Genomic DNA, 17,459 nt, shown 5'->3' on the forward strand with positions numbered 1-17,459 from the left:
TCTTATTTTAGTCTTTAAAAAAAAGAAAGAAAGAAATAACGTTATTACACTAATATTCCGTGTGTCCATTTGACATATTAATGATTTTTATGACTGGTACTTGACTTAATACATTCTACATAACACCAAAAATTTCCAGTTCAATCTCTCAGAGAAGGTCCCCACCGGGAGTCGATTCCACAGTTAGCAAAAGAAAGTGCCTTGTTATGTAAGTAATTGGCATACAATATAGGAACTTATTGCAAATATAAATTTCTTATAAAGTTTATATTGAAACATTAAAAGCAATCACACATTAAACCATTCCATTGCATAATAGATCTGGTCTTTAGATCATGACGTGTGGGTAGTGCAAGCGTGTATTGGTGTGTCTCGTGATTTTTTCTTAAATTAAGTAGTATTTCAGTTTAAACATTATAACTTACAGTTACAGTGATGAACTAGTGTCCCACTACACATCAATCGCTATTTTTTTCTCAATAATATCCTTTATTTAACTATAATAAACTTAAAGTTCGAAAATCACTTCTTCAAGTACCTTCAATTTAACTTGTATAAATTTTTCACTTTCACCTTATTATGGAGGATCTTAAAAAGTCATTAAGGGATGTATCCGAAATGGTGTCTACCAGAATGGAAGAGTATCAGCAGCGCCTTATTGCAACTCAGAATAGGTCCCCCTCACTGGAACAAACTCCACTTGCTAGGGAATTTGAAGCATTCAAAAATTCTGTTTTATTCTGCTTAGAGAATCTCCAAGCTCAGATGGCGATTCTATTTAGAGTGCAGGATGAACAGGAGATGCGCAGTAGGCGAAAGTGTCTGTTGATGCATGGAGTAAATGAAGCAAAGGATGAAAGCCCGGGCTCCATTGCAAATATGATATCCATACTCTTAAAGTGTCCTTATGTGACGGAGCAGTGCCTCTCCCGTTGCCATCGAGTGGGATTAAGATCCAATGACAAGCCTAGGCCTATATTAATAAAGTTTCGTTAGCATGCTGACAAGTTAAGGATCTGGGGTGCCAAAACTAATCTTAAAGGCACTGGAATAACCTTGTCTGAGTTCCTGACAAAATCAAGGCACTCGCTATTTATGGAGGCAAGAAAGCGGTTTGGCGTCTCGAAATGTTGGACTCGCGATGGACGTGTACAAGTGATAGGGGCTGATGGGAAACTTCGCCGCATCTCTTCGCTGAAGGAACTCGATTCAGTTCCGGACAGCATACCGTCATCGTCCGCAGCTGATGATGCAAAGCTGACAAGAGACAAGACCCGTAATAAGAAGGCTCCAAAAAAGGGTCAATAACTTCCGTTTGTACAGTGTTGGTGTTCCGTGTGTTGGGGTTATAATCAACTTTTTCTTGGTTTGTTGTCATGAGTTTCAAGTGTTAAAAAGTTCTTTTTTTTTTTAATTACTTATTTGGTAACTTATAACCTTCACCTTTGTTTACTAATTGTTATTATTTTGATGATATTAATTTCTAATTGTTATTTGTTATTTGTTATTAAAGCCCATTGACAGATTATAACTACTAACTATCAATCGTGATGTGACGCTGTCAAAGGTTGTTGTTGTCAAATGTCAATTAAGAATCGATTGTGTGTATTTCCACAGATAATAAAATTGTTCTCGTATAATAAGCTTTTACAATAACTTTCCACTATAAAAGATATATTAATTCGCTTATTGAGTAGTTTTAGAAATAGTTAAAATTAGTTTATTTAACCCCTTTAAGTTAAGTTAAGTTAAGTTTGTTATTTTCTTTTATTTTCGTATAGTGTGTTATATTATATGTTCATTTTACTAGCGATTGAGTGAGAATATGGGATCGTTTTTAAACAAAAGATAAAAATTTATAGACTTTGTACACATATAGATAAATATTATTAACTGTTAACACATGAATCACGATGAATCTCTTGAATTTGTATCGGTCTCTTCGTCGGATTTCGAATCATTCCATAGCACTGAAATATCTCCCCCTCCCTTGCATAATATCCTCACAGCTTTATTCAAAGACCAATCGAGACACTTAAATGTCATCCATATTAATGCTCAAAGCGTTCCTGCTCACCATTTAGACTTGTTGACAACATTTGTGTCCAATGAAATTCACGCTATCCTGATATCAGAGACTTGGCTGTGTCCAACCCTCTCCTCTCTTAGCTATTCTATCCCCGGTTTTAATCTAATAAGAAATGATCGAGTTGGAATGCGTGGAGGTGGCGTCGCTATTTACCTACGATCGCACATCCCTTACACTATTATCAATATGTCTCCTCAACCACCACCACCTAATGCATGCGAGCATCTTCTGATCGAGGTCATGCTTAGTAAAACTAAAATTCTCCTTGGAGTGTTCTACTCTCCTTCTCTTTTAGTCGACTACTTCGCAGGTTTTGATAATACTCTTGAAAGGTTTGTGCCTCTCTATAAAAACATAGTAATTATGGGTGATTTCAATACCTGCTTACTAAAAGACGACTGCCGATCGAAAAAGTTGCTCTCGATCACCGACTCTTATAATCTTCATAACCTGCCACTTCGCGCCACGCATAAAGTCCCAGGCTCCACTCCTTCCCTATTGGATCTTATATTTACCTCTTCTCCTGACCTAGTTACTAACCATGGCCAACTTCCAGCCGTCGCTTTTTCTCATCACGACCTCCTTTATTTGTCTCTCAATCTTAAACCTCCTAAACTAAAACCCACCGTAGTCTTTAGACGCAATTTCGCTGCGATTGACACCAAGCGTCTGCTTATAAACGCGGCCAAAATCGACTTTAGCTCGATTTACGAGTGTCCCACTATCATTGGTAAAGTTGACTTACTAAATGCCTCCATTATCAATCTTTTTGATATACATGCCCCCTTGAGGCCCGTTAAACTGAAACATTTACCTGCTCCTTGGCTCAACGATGAAATTAAAACTTTGATTAATCAAAGAAACCGCGCTAAAGCCAAATTGAGAACAGCCAAAACGGACAAGGAACGTGTACTTTACAAAACCTTGCGAAACCGTTGCAACACGCGTTGTCGGGATGCGCAGAGACGACACATTCACGACTCAGTGTCAAATGGGGATCCCTCGAAAATATGGAAATTTTTGAAATCTCTGGGTGTCGGTAAGCCACCATGTCCTTCCATGCCTCCCGATATCGAAGTAAACAGCCTTAACGCCCATTTTACCTCTCATTCTACTTCAAGTAATATCGATCTGGCCTTAACACTTGAGTATATATCATCTCTCCCTCGTCCTAGTTTTCCATCTTTCTCTTTCACTGAATTCTCTAGCCAGAAGGTTGAATCGAGTATTTCCTCTATTCATTCCAATGCTGTTGATTGGTCGTGCTATGATCATACCTATTGTCTCTCTTGTACTTCCTGTGATCACACATATTTTTAATTTTTCGATTTCATCAGGTGAATTTCCTTCATGCTGGAAGGATGGACTATCATCCCTATCCCAAAAAAGGCTAATCCTAGCACTTTTTCTGATTTTCGACCCATCTCGATTCTGCCTTTTCTATCCAAGGTACTTGAACGCCTTATACATGAGCAATTAAATGATTTCCTAAACAGAAATTGCATACTTAATCCACTTCAGTCTGGGTTTCGACCCGGACATAGCACGACTACTGCTCTGGTCAGAGTTGCCGATGATATTCGGGAAGGCATGGACCGCAAACAACTCACAATTCTCACGTTGCTAGATTTCAGCAATGCTTTTAATACAATTAATTTCGAAATTCTAATGGGGTTGCTTAGGTCGATTAATATTTCTCCTCATGCAGTTAACTGGTTCTCTAACTATCTTAATGGGCGCCGCCAGTGCATTAAGACAAGCGATTGCATGTCTCAGTGGAGTTTGATTGAATCTGGCGTTCCGCAAGGTGGCGTACTTTCTCCTCTTCTTTTTGCTATTTATATTAACTCCTTAACTTTCCGTCTTTCAACCAATTTTCATTTATACGCCGATGATCTTCAAATCTACGTTCAATCAAGTCTCGATGATCTCCCACAAGCCATACAATCTACTAACTATGAGCTGGCAAAGATAGTTGACTGGAGTAATAACTTTGGTCTACTAATCAATCCCAACAAGAGTAAAGTAATAATTATTGGCAGCCCTTATTTCACGACGAGAATTGATTGGGCCAGAGTACCTCCTGTACATATCGACGGTGTCACTTTAAATATCAGCCGTGCAGTAAAAAATTTGGGGGTTTTAATTGAGCAAAATTTATCCTGGGTGCAGCATGTTAAAGAAGTTAGCCGCAAATTGTATGGTGCCTCCAGTATCCTTCGACGTCTTAGCAATAAAACCTCACTGGCTAAATCTCTCCTCCTGCCATTACTGGACTACGCCGATTCTTGCTCTTCCGATCTAAACGAGGAATTGCTAAATAAACTGGATCGTCTCCAAAATTTCTGTATCCGATTTATATTCGGTCTAAGAAAGTACGACCATATCTCTGCGTTCCGTAAACGGCTAGGCTGGTTACCCATTCGTCAGCGACGCGATGCTCATGTTCTCCATCTCCTATATTCCATTCTGTTCAACCCTAAAACTCCTTCCTATCTCAAAAATGATTTCAAATTTTTGGGATCCCATAACTATAGCTTACGCTCTTCCGAAAACTATATCCTTGAAATCCCGTGTCATAACTCCTCCTTTCTTGGCGAATCCTTTAAGGTCTCTGCAGTTAAGCTATGGAACTCACTTCCAGTCCCTATTCGCTTAGCTCCTTCTCTATCTTCCTTTAAATCTCTTCTTTACAAACATTACCCGTCCACATCGTATCCCTAACTTTAATAATAGGTACCTACCAACTGTCGTGAGACTGATCTTGATTTAGGAGATTGAAAATGATTCATGTGCACTTTTTATTATTATTTTTTTTTTTTTTTTTTTTTTTTTTTTTTTGTAATAGAAGGCAAACGGGCAGGAGGCTCACCTGATGTTAAGTGATACCTCCGCCCATGGACACTCACAATGCCAGAAGGCTCGCAAGTGCGTTGCCGGCCTTTCAAGAATTGGTACGCTCTTTTCTTGAAGGACCCTAAGTCGAATTGGTTCGGAAATACTTCTGTGGGCAGCTGGTTCCACATAGTGGTGGTGCGCGGCAAAAACTGCCTTAGAAAACGCTCTGTTGTGGAACGACGGACGTCGAGGTGATACGGATGGTATTTTGTATTTTGCCTTGACGTCCGATGATGGAACTCAGCTGCAGGTATTAGACCGAACAATTCCTCTGAACACTCTCCATGGTAAATGCGGTAGAAGATGCAGAGAGATCCCACATCTCTACGCAGCGCCAAGGGATCAAGCCGCACGGAAAGTGACTGGTCGTCGACGATTCGAACCGCTCTTCGTTGAATACGGTCAAGTGGAAGGAGCTGGTACTGGGGAGCTCCCGCCCAGAGGTGAGAGCAGTACTCCATATGGGGCCGAATTTGCGCTTTATATAGTTGCAAGCGGTGGCCCGGAGTGAAGTACCGTCTCGCCTTGCTGAGCACACCAAGCTTTTTGGAGGCTAATTTAGCCTTTCCTTCCAGATGACCGCGAAACTGAACGTTATTCGATATGTCAACGCCCAGTATCCCGATGCTAGCTGAGGCTTTAAGGAGAGTGTCTTCAAAGAGGGGAGTAGCGACAAAGGGAGTTTTTTTAGCGGAAAACGCGCATACTTGTGTCTTCTTGGGGATAAATTGGACTAGATTTAGTCTACCCCAGTCCGAGACTCCACGTAGAAGAGTTTCGACTTCAGACACAAGTTTGTTCCGGTACTCATCGACAACAGCCTGAGAAATACCTGCCCGGCCAGTGTAAAAAGTATCCCCAGTGCTGTCGTCCGCATAGCAATGAATGTTGCTAAGCTGCAACATATCATTGATATGCAGAATAAACAGGGTCGGGGATAGGACACAGCCTTGTGGGACACCAGCATTCACAGGTTTCAGGTCGGAGCATGCTCCGTCGATGACGACTTTGATGCTCCGATCAGCGAGAAAGCTGGAAATCCAGTTGCATAATTTCTCAGGGAGCCCATAGGCTGGAAGCTTCGAGAGCAGTGCTCTGTGCCACACCCGATCGAAGGCTTTCGCTATGTCCAAACTTACCGCCAGCGCCTCCCCCTTGGACTCAATTGCCTCCGCCCACCTATGTGTAAGGTATACAAGGAGGTCACCAGCTGAGCGACCACGACGAAAGCCGTACTGAGAATCGCTAATCAGCTGGTGGCCCTCTAGATACCTCAGGAGCTGGCTGTTAATAATGGTTTCCATTATTTTGGAGAACAAGGAGGTTATAGCTATTGGGCGATAGTTGGACGGATCAGAGCGATCGCCTTTTTTAGGGATCGGATGTATCGAAGCGATCTTCCAGCACTTCGGAACAGTGCCGAGCGTGTAAAGGTACCGGAAAAGGCGCGTTAGGACCGGAGCCAACTCAGGAGCACAAGTACGCAGCACAATTGGAGGGATGCCATCGGGCCCGCTCGACTTATGGATGTCCAAGGAAGACAAAGCTTTACGGATAGCACGTTGCCGGAATATAACTTCGGGCATCGTAGTATCACACCGCAATAATGTCGGTGGTTCCTTCCCTTGATCATCCAAAGTGGAGTTCGACGCAAAGAGACAGCCTAGAAGATCGGCCTTCTCTTTCGCGGTATGGGCCAGTGAGTCATCCTCCCTATGCAGTGGTGGAATTGAGGGCTGACAGAAATTCCCTTGGACAGCTTTGGCAAGAGACCAGAAGGCTCGGGTTCCCGAAGGGAGGTGGGCCAATTTCTCACCAAATCTGGCAATGTGCTCTGACTTTGCTTTAGCAATTTCTCGCTTGAAGGACCTGGAGGCTGAATTGTATGCTTTTTTACGTTCGCCGATAGTCACATCACAGGATGTCACCGCTTCTGCCCAGGCTTTAAAGCATTCACGCTTACGGCGCAAAGCCGCTTTGCAAGAACGCCTAAACCAAGGCTGGGACTTGCCACCGACCGGCACCGCAGAGAATGGAATAAAGAGTTCCATACCCTGCAGGACCACCTCGGCGACAGAGTCAGCGACGGCATCTGGAGTACTCGACGAAAAGCAAATGGGCCCCCAAGGGTAGGACGCAAAAAAAGACCGCATCCCATCCCAATCTGCTGACTTATAGTGCCACACGCGGCGACAGCCCGTGAAGCTAGGCCGAAGAGGGCGCGTGAACGGCACAATGCTCCGGACCACACAATGATCTGATGAACCCAATGGCGATTCAACAGAGACTTGGTAGTTCTCCGGATGTGAAGTCAGCAGAAGGTCCAACAAAGAGGGTTTATGACCATCCACATCTGGTATTCGCGTAATCGCAGGGACCATTTGTGTCAGGTCGTAGGCTAAAGCAAAGTCGTGAAAGGATCTTCCCGCGTGATCGGTAGTTTCAGAGCCGAGCCAATCGGCATGGTGGGCGTTAAAATCGCCAAGTATCACGATTTCAGCGGTAGGAACCCTTTCGAGCAGGGAATCTGTAGCCATTTGGATGTGCTCAATGAGTCGGTCAGTTTCGGTATTTCCGCTATGGGACCTATACAGGCATGCGTAGAATCGCGGATGGTCATCGCAGTCTACGCGCAGCCAGAGGTTAGATAGGTCCCTTCCTTCAAGCGTCCCGAGGCGACGAGAACAGATATCCTCTCTGACGTACACGCAAACTCCCGCCCGCGGCACAAATGAATGTTCCAATTTGTACCCCGGGTAGGAGAGGTAGGAAGTATCAGCCGGGGGGGATATCTGAGTCTCGGTAAGAAAGAGCAAGGCCGGCTTCGCAGTCTCTAAGTGGTAGTTAAGTGGTATTTATTTTTTTCATGTATTCTTTATTAGTTTAGTTTGTTTTTTGTTCCTGATAAGTTTCTTTTTCTGCACAACTAAATGTAATACATGTATTTTGCACTTCTTGCCTTTCTTATGTAATTTAATACTTTTTTTTTCTTCTCACAGTGGTTGCCTGGAAGAGATCGCTCGAAAGCGATAAGGCCGCCAGTTGCTCTCCTTTTTATTTAATTATGACAATTGTACTATATTAATGTATATGCAACGAAGTGTTAATAAATAAATAAATAAATAAATATCGTCTCATGCAAAACTCCCTAACAAATCATACAGTCTGCCAAAATATAAGGTAAAATCGTGGTTCGGCCACTCAGCATACGTAATATCGCAAAATTCATACGGCAAGCAATATATATTCTGTTTGCAATCACTGTAACACACATGGCTTTTATGACTTTTCCGTCGCCGGCATTTCCTATGCAAATTTCATTTGTACTGGTTTCTCTTTGTTTGTTTTCTTTGTAAGTGCACCTTGATGGCGGATTTACATGTCAAAAGGTTAAATTATTGATTGGAGATTGGAGACCTTTTATGCAATAGAGTTGAGATGTTGGGCCCAAAAAAGCATTGTTGTTATGAGTGTCTAATAAAAATTAAATTATTTATTTCTTTATAACACATTGGTGTGTAGTCTTTTTTCACCTTTTTTAAGTTTTTTAACTTCCAGAAGATTTTACTTGTATGTAATAATAATATATTTAGTTTTTATTTTAAATTACGGATATTTTTTTTTTATGACGGCTCATTGGTCTAGTGGTTAGTACTCCTGACTGCGGATCCATGGGTCCCGGGTTCGATCCCCGGCTGAGACAAACATCGATGTGATAAGAATTTGGTTTTGTGCTTCAAGACCTAAGCACTTAACTAAGCAGGTGTTTAAATATGTATTTATATGTCTATCTATCTATAATATGTATGTATATCCGTTGCCTAGTACCCATAACACAAGCTTCACCAGCTTAGCATGGGACTAGGTCAATTGGTGTGCATTGTCCAATCTAAAAAAAAAAAATTACTCTCTGTAGAGACACTCGTACATTTGAAACATTTCTGTGTTGTGGAAGATTCTGTTCCGTGGTACATTTATAACGGCTTGTCTACAACTAAATTTTTTTATAACTACGGTGCATTATGCGCGAACGAAGTTAAAAACCGTGAAGATTCAACTGATAATGTTTTATTAACCTGCTCTGTATTTTACGAAAGTAATTGTGTAATAAATTATTATTTTTATATTCTATTGAAGATTTTTTTGTAAGCTATGTCCAGTAGTAATATATGAGCAGTGTTGGCCTAGTGGCTTCAGCGTGCGACTCTCATCCCTGAGGTCGTAAGTTCCATCCCCGGCTGTGCACCAATGGACTATCCATGTGCGCATTTAACATTCGCTCGAACGGTGAAGGAAAACATCGTGAGGCATGCTTGCCTTAGACCCAAAAGGTCAACGGCGTGCGTTAGGCACAGAAGGCTGATCACCTACTTGCCTTTTAGATTCCCAAATGATCATGAAACAGATACAGAAATCTGAGGCCCAGACTTCTGTATCTGTTTTGTGCTTTCCATAGTTTTGGATGATAAAAAGGACTTATTATTAATATGTTATTAACCAATCCCTTACTTCATTAGATTATACCAGTTTAATGACATAAGAGTCTAAGAATAAAAAATAAATACTTTTTTGACATACGAGGTTATCATAATATAGTAAAAATTCCAAACCCAGCCAACTAGTACCAAGAATACTTATCGTAAATAAGCCGCGCGACGTTTGGTCAATTCCACGTAAATCCCGACCGTCCAATTTTCCCAGTGAGCTTGCTTTGTGACTTGTGCATTTCCACCGAGCGATAGCGATTAGCTAAGCTATTGATGGATTATAATGTATTAGATGCTTCCCACGGCTTTATTCTTTAGATGTAAGAGAGCAGTAGCTCAGGATTTTTAATGGATAGCGTAACTTCTGAAAGTTAACCTATTCAAACTTAAAATATACACTATAGACATTTCTGTGTCTGTTTCGCTATTTGTTTTTAAGTTATGAGGTGATCAGCCCACCTACAATATATCGATGTCTGAATTGCGTCATTTTATTCGAAAAATGTTATGTCATACTACATGCTGACCCGGCAAACGTTGTTTTGCCATGTATATATATATATATATATATATATATATATATGAATAATAATATACATACATGGCATATATATATTATTTCTAGGAAATATTTTTTTAGTTCAATAAATATAACTATCTACAATAATAAAAAAATAACGGTTGATCGTAGAGGGGTGACAATTAGGGCTTTATGTATTTTTGTATCCTGTATCATAAAAAAATAAAAGTTTTGTCTAAAAATAAAAAATTAGGGTGGGACCACCCTTAAATATTTAGGGGTTTGAAAGATAGATAGTAGCAAATTCTCAGACTTACTGAATATGCATAAAAACATTCAAAGGAATCGGTCGAGCCGTTTCGGAGGAGTGTGGGAACGAACATTGTTATATATATAAATAAACTTTGGAAGCTCAACATATTAAGCTATGTTACAGCATATTGTTTACCGAATTATTTATTATAGTACGTCGCCGCCCATGGACATCCAATGACAGATGGCTAGCGAGTGCGCTTCCGGCCTTTTAAGAATTGATATGCTATATATGCTCTTCTTAAAAACTCTATGTCGAATTATGCTAATATGTCAAAATATTTGTTGATAAAAAATATAAAAATTATATCGTATTAAAGCTTGAATTACGATTGTCGTTTCTTAATAATTAAACAAATTTAAATTTAATTATTACAGTACGTGCTTGGCGTAATCAACATAATGTTTCTGTATTTACTAGTAAAGTGTGACTTGTGAGTGACGGTAACGCATGAGTTTCTGTAATTAACTGAATGCTATTTCCAGTTCCATGTAAGTGCTTTTAAATGTGAAATCATTGGACTATACGAATTTCATATAAAACCCTTTAAATATAATTGACATTTTATGCATTTTTCAATATTGGGGTTATTTATTTATAGCATGCCAGTATATGTAAGACTTATATATATATATATATATATCCATCCAGCCATCTGTTAGAATTGTATCAAATAATAAACAAATATTTTGCAATAAAATAATTTTGCGGGTATAAATTGAGATTTAAACTATCCTATCTCTCAAGTTGGATCGAACTGCACATGGTGTGCAAATTTTATTATAATCAGTTAAGTGGTTTAGGAGTCCATTGAGGACAAACATTGTGACACGAGATTTATATATATTAAGATATATATATATTTTTTTATAGGCTCACCTGATGTTAATTGATACCGCCGCCCATGGACACTCTCAATGCCAGAGGGCTCGCGAGTGCGTTGCCGGCCTTTTAAGAATTGGTACGCTCTTTTTTTGAAGGACCCTAAGTCGTATTGGTTCGGAAATACTTCAGTGGGCAGCTGGTTCCACATAGTGGTGGTGCGTGGCAGAAACTGCCTTGAAAAACGCTCAGTTATGGAACGGCGGACGTCGAGGTGATACAGATCTGACAGCTCAGATCCGAACAACTCCTCTGAACACTCTCTATATACAGGCATGCTATAAATATGGTCATCACAGTGGGCCTTTTAAGCGCAGAGGCTTGCTGAAGACAGGGGAGAGTGGAGGAAGTTTTGCACAGCTACACAGCTTAAATTATTTTACATTTTTATAATATTTTTTTTCTTTTGCTTGTTATTCTATATTCCAGCTTCCTTCAGTACCGTCGATCGGAACCCCATCACGGATAAAGGCCTCCTCCAGCTTTTTCTAACTGACTACCACGCTTCTATTTCTTCTATCCGCCTTTTTTTGGGCGACCTCTAACGACGCGACTAATTAAATATTAAGTGACTATAATACTAAAAGTAAGTTTTTAAATGACGATCACCAGCGAGTATATAAATGATTTTACGTGAAATAATTAAAAAGTCCCTAAGTTCGAAATTATAAAAGTTAAAAACCAAAGTTATGTTTGTAAGGAATAAGGAAGCTACGCCTAGAAAATGCTAATTTTATATAGCTGTAAGTACTTGTTCTGTAAGCAGTATAGACGACTCTTAATCCTGTGGTCATACGTCCAAACCCCTACTGTGAATTCTCTTTCTGTGGACACAATTGGCAAACGAGTGATACGCAATATATTCTCTACATACTGCATCCAATCCAAAACATGAGAAATGACCTACGCGTGGGTTACACAACCTAAAACTTCTAGAACACTCGAACAAATAAACCGCTGGAGTACAATAAAGTAATATTTATTCCCCGCTGGGAGATGAAAGAGATTTTAATTCATTTTACGGTACGGACCAATTCAAATATTTACACAACTGAATGGATACAAAAAATGTACCAACTCATTCCCTGTCCTGTCTCATTCCCACTGAATTTGAAGCGGTGTTTTAATGTTGAGAATAGTAATTATTGTGAGATGGGTGTCGGTGAATTACATTGATAGTCGAATCGTTCTATTTATAAACTTAGCGATGTAGTGCAGGTATTAAACTAATAAAGCGATGATACGTTATCTGGATTTTTAAATGAAATTATTCCTACATACGCTAAACCCTTTTTAATTTATGTCTGGGCCTCAGATTTCTGTATTTGTTTCATCATTTGTCAACCTAAATGGCAAGTAGGTGATCAGCCTCCTCTACCTGACACACGCCGCCGCCGATTTTTGGGTCTAAGGCAGGCCGGTTTCCTCACGATGTTTTCTGCTAGAAGAAGCTAAGAGGCCTACTGTTCTATGCTTCAGTCAGTCGAAATTAATTTTACAATAAATTTCGTATTTAAATATCATTATAAAATTATATTTTGGACATTAGATTAATTAAAAATATCTAGGATTATATGTTCTCATAGTCAGAAGTCATCTTCAGTAGGCACAGAAGAAATAACATACATTCTTAATTCTTGAAACGAACGGGAAAATGTACAAACTCGAAAGAGTCCTGAAATATCTAAGCAATATAATATATAATAGCTCTTATATACAAAGTCACGTTTAAACTGTCAGGTAATAAACGTCGCAGTAACTTTAATTTTCCGTCCACACATTTAAAATTATTCATAATCCAGTGTCGCTATAACCCTATATTAGACTCTCATGTTTCTATATTATATCTTTCCACACATCTATTCTCAAATATAGAAGATTCTAGCATAGAGTTACTAAGTCACTAGGCTAACACTGCTCTTAGACTATGGACAAAAGGGGCCAATGATGGACATTCACAATATCAGAAGACTCGCGAGTGAGTTGCCGACCTTTAAGAATTGGAGCACACTTTTCTTGAATAGGGTCATTCAAGAAAAGTTGTTTTGGTTTGAAAAAACTTCGAGAACGTTGGTACGCGGAACAATTGTTTACAGAATTAACATTAACTTCCGACTTAAAAATTAATAACGACATTTTTATTTTCACCAAGTGCAAGATTAAGTGTTAGAACACTGAGGCTTTCACGCGTGCTGAATATAAATTTCACAGTAAGAGAAACTTACTGCAAATTGAAGTTGTATGAAGATCCGAGAGCGTGGTCTTATCCTTACAGTTTTGCTTTTAGACGACTTATTTAGTTCTTGTAAACTGAAAACTATATCTACGTTTTTCTATGTGTGTATTCTTTGGTTTGAAATAATGTAACCTTGTGTTTTGTGAGTGGTTTTATAACACTTTTAGGGTGGTCTTAGATTTTGATACATTTCACACTCACGAAATTTGTGTATCTGACTGTTTTCGTATGAGAAAGTTAATGGCAAACCTGTAGCAAAGACCAATGACGACTCATTGGTCTAGTGGTTAGTACCCCTGACTGCGAATCCATGGGTCCCAGGTTCGATCCCTGGCTGAGACGAACATCGATGTGATGAGCATTTGGTGGTGTGATTAGGTCTTGGGTGTTTAAATATGTATTTATAATATGTCTATCTATAATATGTATGTATATCCGTTGCCTAGTACCCATAATACAAGCTTCACCAGCTTAGCATGGGACTCGGTCAATTGGTGTGAATTGTATTTAAAAAAAAAAGAAAATGGTGTATTAGGTTTTCAACGGAAGTTACTGAACAACGGATTGGGTTGAGATTCGCTATAGCAACTACTTGGCTTCCACTTTTAACTTTGATTATTATATTAATACTTTGCATTGATAAAAGCGATATAAATTCGGATTTTTAAATGTTCGTAAAACACAATATTATTTTGATATTTTAACATATAATAACGATACTAGCTTTCAAATTAAACAGCGGTTTTTCCTTTTCAGTTGGTAGTTAAATACCTGCCGGTTAAAATAATAGAAGGATTTCTGAGTATGATTAAATCAATTTCACGATTCAACTTGTGAATGCTAACGGAAATGAAACCACGGCATTTCAACAAATAAGTATCGAATATAGGCGACCTTTTATCGCCACGAACCGTATTGAATCTAACATCGTATGAGTTACTCATTGAATTTTCATTTGTATAAAGCAAAGCTTAGGACAGACACAGAAATGTATCTGATTGTTTATGCTGTCTTATTAAAAGTGAGGTCTTGTGTGGGGAGTGATATCTGAAATTAATCTACTGATTTACGTTTTAGCTTTTTATAGTATTACTAGCTGACACGGCAAACGCTGTTTTGCCATGCATATTATTTCTAGGAAATATTTTTTAGTTCTATAAAAATAACTACACATAATAAAAAATAGGAGTTGGTAGTAGAGGGGTAAAAATTAAGGGATGTATGTATATTTGTAGGCTGTATTATAAAAAAATAAAAACAAAACTATTTTGTCTAAAAAGAAAATCTAAAATTTAGGGGGATGAAAAATAGATGCTGTCCGATTCGCAGACCTAACCAATAGGCACAAAATTTCAAGAAAATCGGTCGAGCCATTTTGGAGGAGTTTACCGTGACACGAGAATGTTATATATTAGATTAAAAAGTCGTTTTTATACCAAGTTATTAAATAATGTAGACAAGTGCACCATTCATTATCCCATCTCTTCATTTCCTTAATCCATCAGCCTTAAGGAAATTGATAATAAAAAAACTGTCTTGACAATTTTTATTCCTGATAAACTCGTTATAAGTTCGTTTAATTTTGTTTTAATAACAAACAAATACCGTGCTATTGCTCATATTAAAAGTACATAGTTATAATTAATTTAATTTAAATTTGTTCTCGGCCTTTGGGAGGGTTGTGCGGTACCGGGCGAGTACCTAAACCGTACATGGAGGACACGGTCGAATTTCTAAAGCACGTGTTATAAAAAATCCTATACTTGAAGCTGGCTAATGCACAAATCGTGCCAGAGCCATTAAAAAAAAAGTGTTTATAGAGGTTTTGTCGTATAAGTCCAGGCTTCGTTTTCCGGCGCAACAGTTTTTAGTTTGTAGGCAAAGAAGGCTGATAAATTATACGGGATATGATTGATAAATCTACCTCTAAGGTGTATTAAAAGGGAATTAAATGTGGTTTAGTGAAACATAATAAAAACGTGTTTATTTCAGATGCTGTCCAAAGATTCGTGGAATTTCCAACGTATACAGAAGTGAACCCGGGTGAAGATGCTCTTCTCAAGTGCCGGATATCAGACAAAAAAGGAGTTTGTTCCTGGCAGAAGGACAATAAGGTAAGATTCTTTGTTAAATATTAAATTCGTACAATATACAGTTATTTGTTGTTAAAAATTATATAGAAATTCATGAAGGAAATACGTTCACTCGTTCTTGATTATTCGTAATATAACGCCACTATTAATTAGATTAAATAATAAATACTCACTTTTAACATACGATATACTACCTATAACATATGTATATTATAATATGTATACATAAATATAGTTTTATTTATATTTATATAAATATTTATAGTTTCTTAATCCCAACCACGTTAAAGAAAATATCAAAAAAACCTGTCGAAATCGTAGCCAAAAAACAGCTTCACCTGATTCACGTATAACGTTTTTAGAGAAAGTGAAAATCTCATTGAATTATTAAAACTCATTTTTAGTTTTTACTAAAACCAATAGATTCCCCGTTGCGGTATGCGGTATATACAATTTCACACAATTATTGAACATTATATAAGCCTGAATTAGCTATTGAATGTTTTGTCTTAATCACTTTTAACTTTAGAAGAGACACGGCAGTCACAAAATTATTATATATCTTTTATAAGAACACTAGATGACCTTATAACTTTGTATTACCTATATATGTATATTTGTGTTAAAAGTTAATACATCTTTAAAACAGACGAAACAGATACCTCAAACATGAACACAAATTCCTTAAGGCATCTATAAATATATGATAACAAAGTAAGAATTTTTTATTTCCAAAAAGACATCAAATAGATCCGAGCTAGAAACAGTTTTTCTTTAGTTATTATTTATGTTTCCGTTCAAACCTTCCCAGATCTTCCACTAATATTTCAAGATCATTACCCAGATCGGTGCAGCCATTCTCGAGTTTTAGCTAGACAAACGTACAGCAATTCATTTTTATATAGGATATAGACGAAGAATTTTACCTAACTTTATCACATATAATATTTATTCCATACTATTTTATTCATTTACTCATATTCGATTACTAAGTGTTGTTATACACTGTATTTTTAAGTGATTTATCAGTTTATAGCTTTTTTAATTTTTGAAATATTTTCTTCGAATGTTCGTTCATTAGCTGTGTATAAATAATGATGTACCTATGTTTTGAAAAGACAATAAACTAATAATTAACCTTCAAATGCGGATATATACGTATAATTCAACAGGTTCACTGGGAAGTGCTAGAAAGCTAAAAAAATATGGTTCTTTAAACCTTAAATCCTGGAAAAATCAGACGTGCGATTCTGTGAATCCGTGAGTTCACCTCACACTAACAACGCTCCCTTCGTCACTCACGTCATTTTTGGAATCTCATGGTATTCTGTTAAGCAATTTCACATTACGTCTTGACAAGCGGAGGGAGCTTGTAGTTTATTGTTTATCAGAATGCCAAATCGTAAAATGACTGCTTCATGAATCACGACTGATTTGAGCGCGGCCGCCGCTGCGAAAACCGCAGTGAGAGTTCGAAAAGTGAGTTACAGAATCGCAGGGCTGCACTGGTCTGAAAGAATTTTCAACTCTAACTAATATTGGAAAAATGAACAATTTTTAATCCTAGTCCTTCAAAAAATCTTTTTGATTAATACATTTCATACAGATAGCAGTTTTAGTCAAATATCGTAAACATTCTGATGTAATTCTTAGTTTTCCAGAGCTTTCGTTAAAAATATAAAACGTCATCCACGGATTAGGTGAAATGCATACGTTTGCAGCTCCGCATTTTCATATTCTTGCGTGTTTTTCGTATGTTTATTGTGTGCGGTTGTAAAATAGTCCATTGAAATGTTACATTTTTTAGGCCTTACCTTGCGTTTTTTAGAGGACGCAATTTTATTTTTTTGATGTGTAGAGGGGGTCAGTGTAAAGCTAAATACAAGTTTGTGGGGTCGCCACCCTTGTCCCACGGCCGCCATCTTGGAAAAAGGGGTCCAA

At 38.1% G+C, this 17,459-nt stretch overlaps 1 pseudogene; it reads left to right on the plus strand.

Moving 5' to 3' along the window:
• The window catches only part of LOC125062089, a 302,676-nt pseudogene that overhangs the window by 186,586 nt on the left and 98,631 nt on the right, over positions 1-17,459 (plus strand).

The sequence above is a fragment of the Pieris napi genome, chromosome W (assembly GCF_905475465.1).
Source record: "Pieris napi chromosome W, ilPieNapi1.2, whole genome shotgun sequence".
Classification (NCBI taxonomy): domain Eukaryota; kingdom Metazoa; phylum Arthropoda; class Insecta; order Lepidoptera; family Pieridae; genus Pieris; species Pieris napi.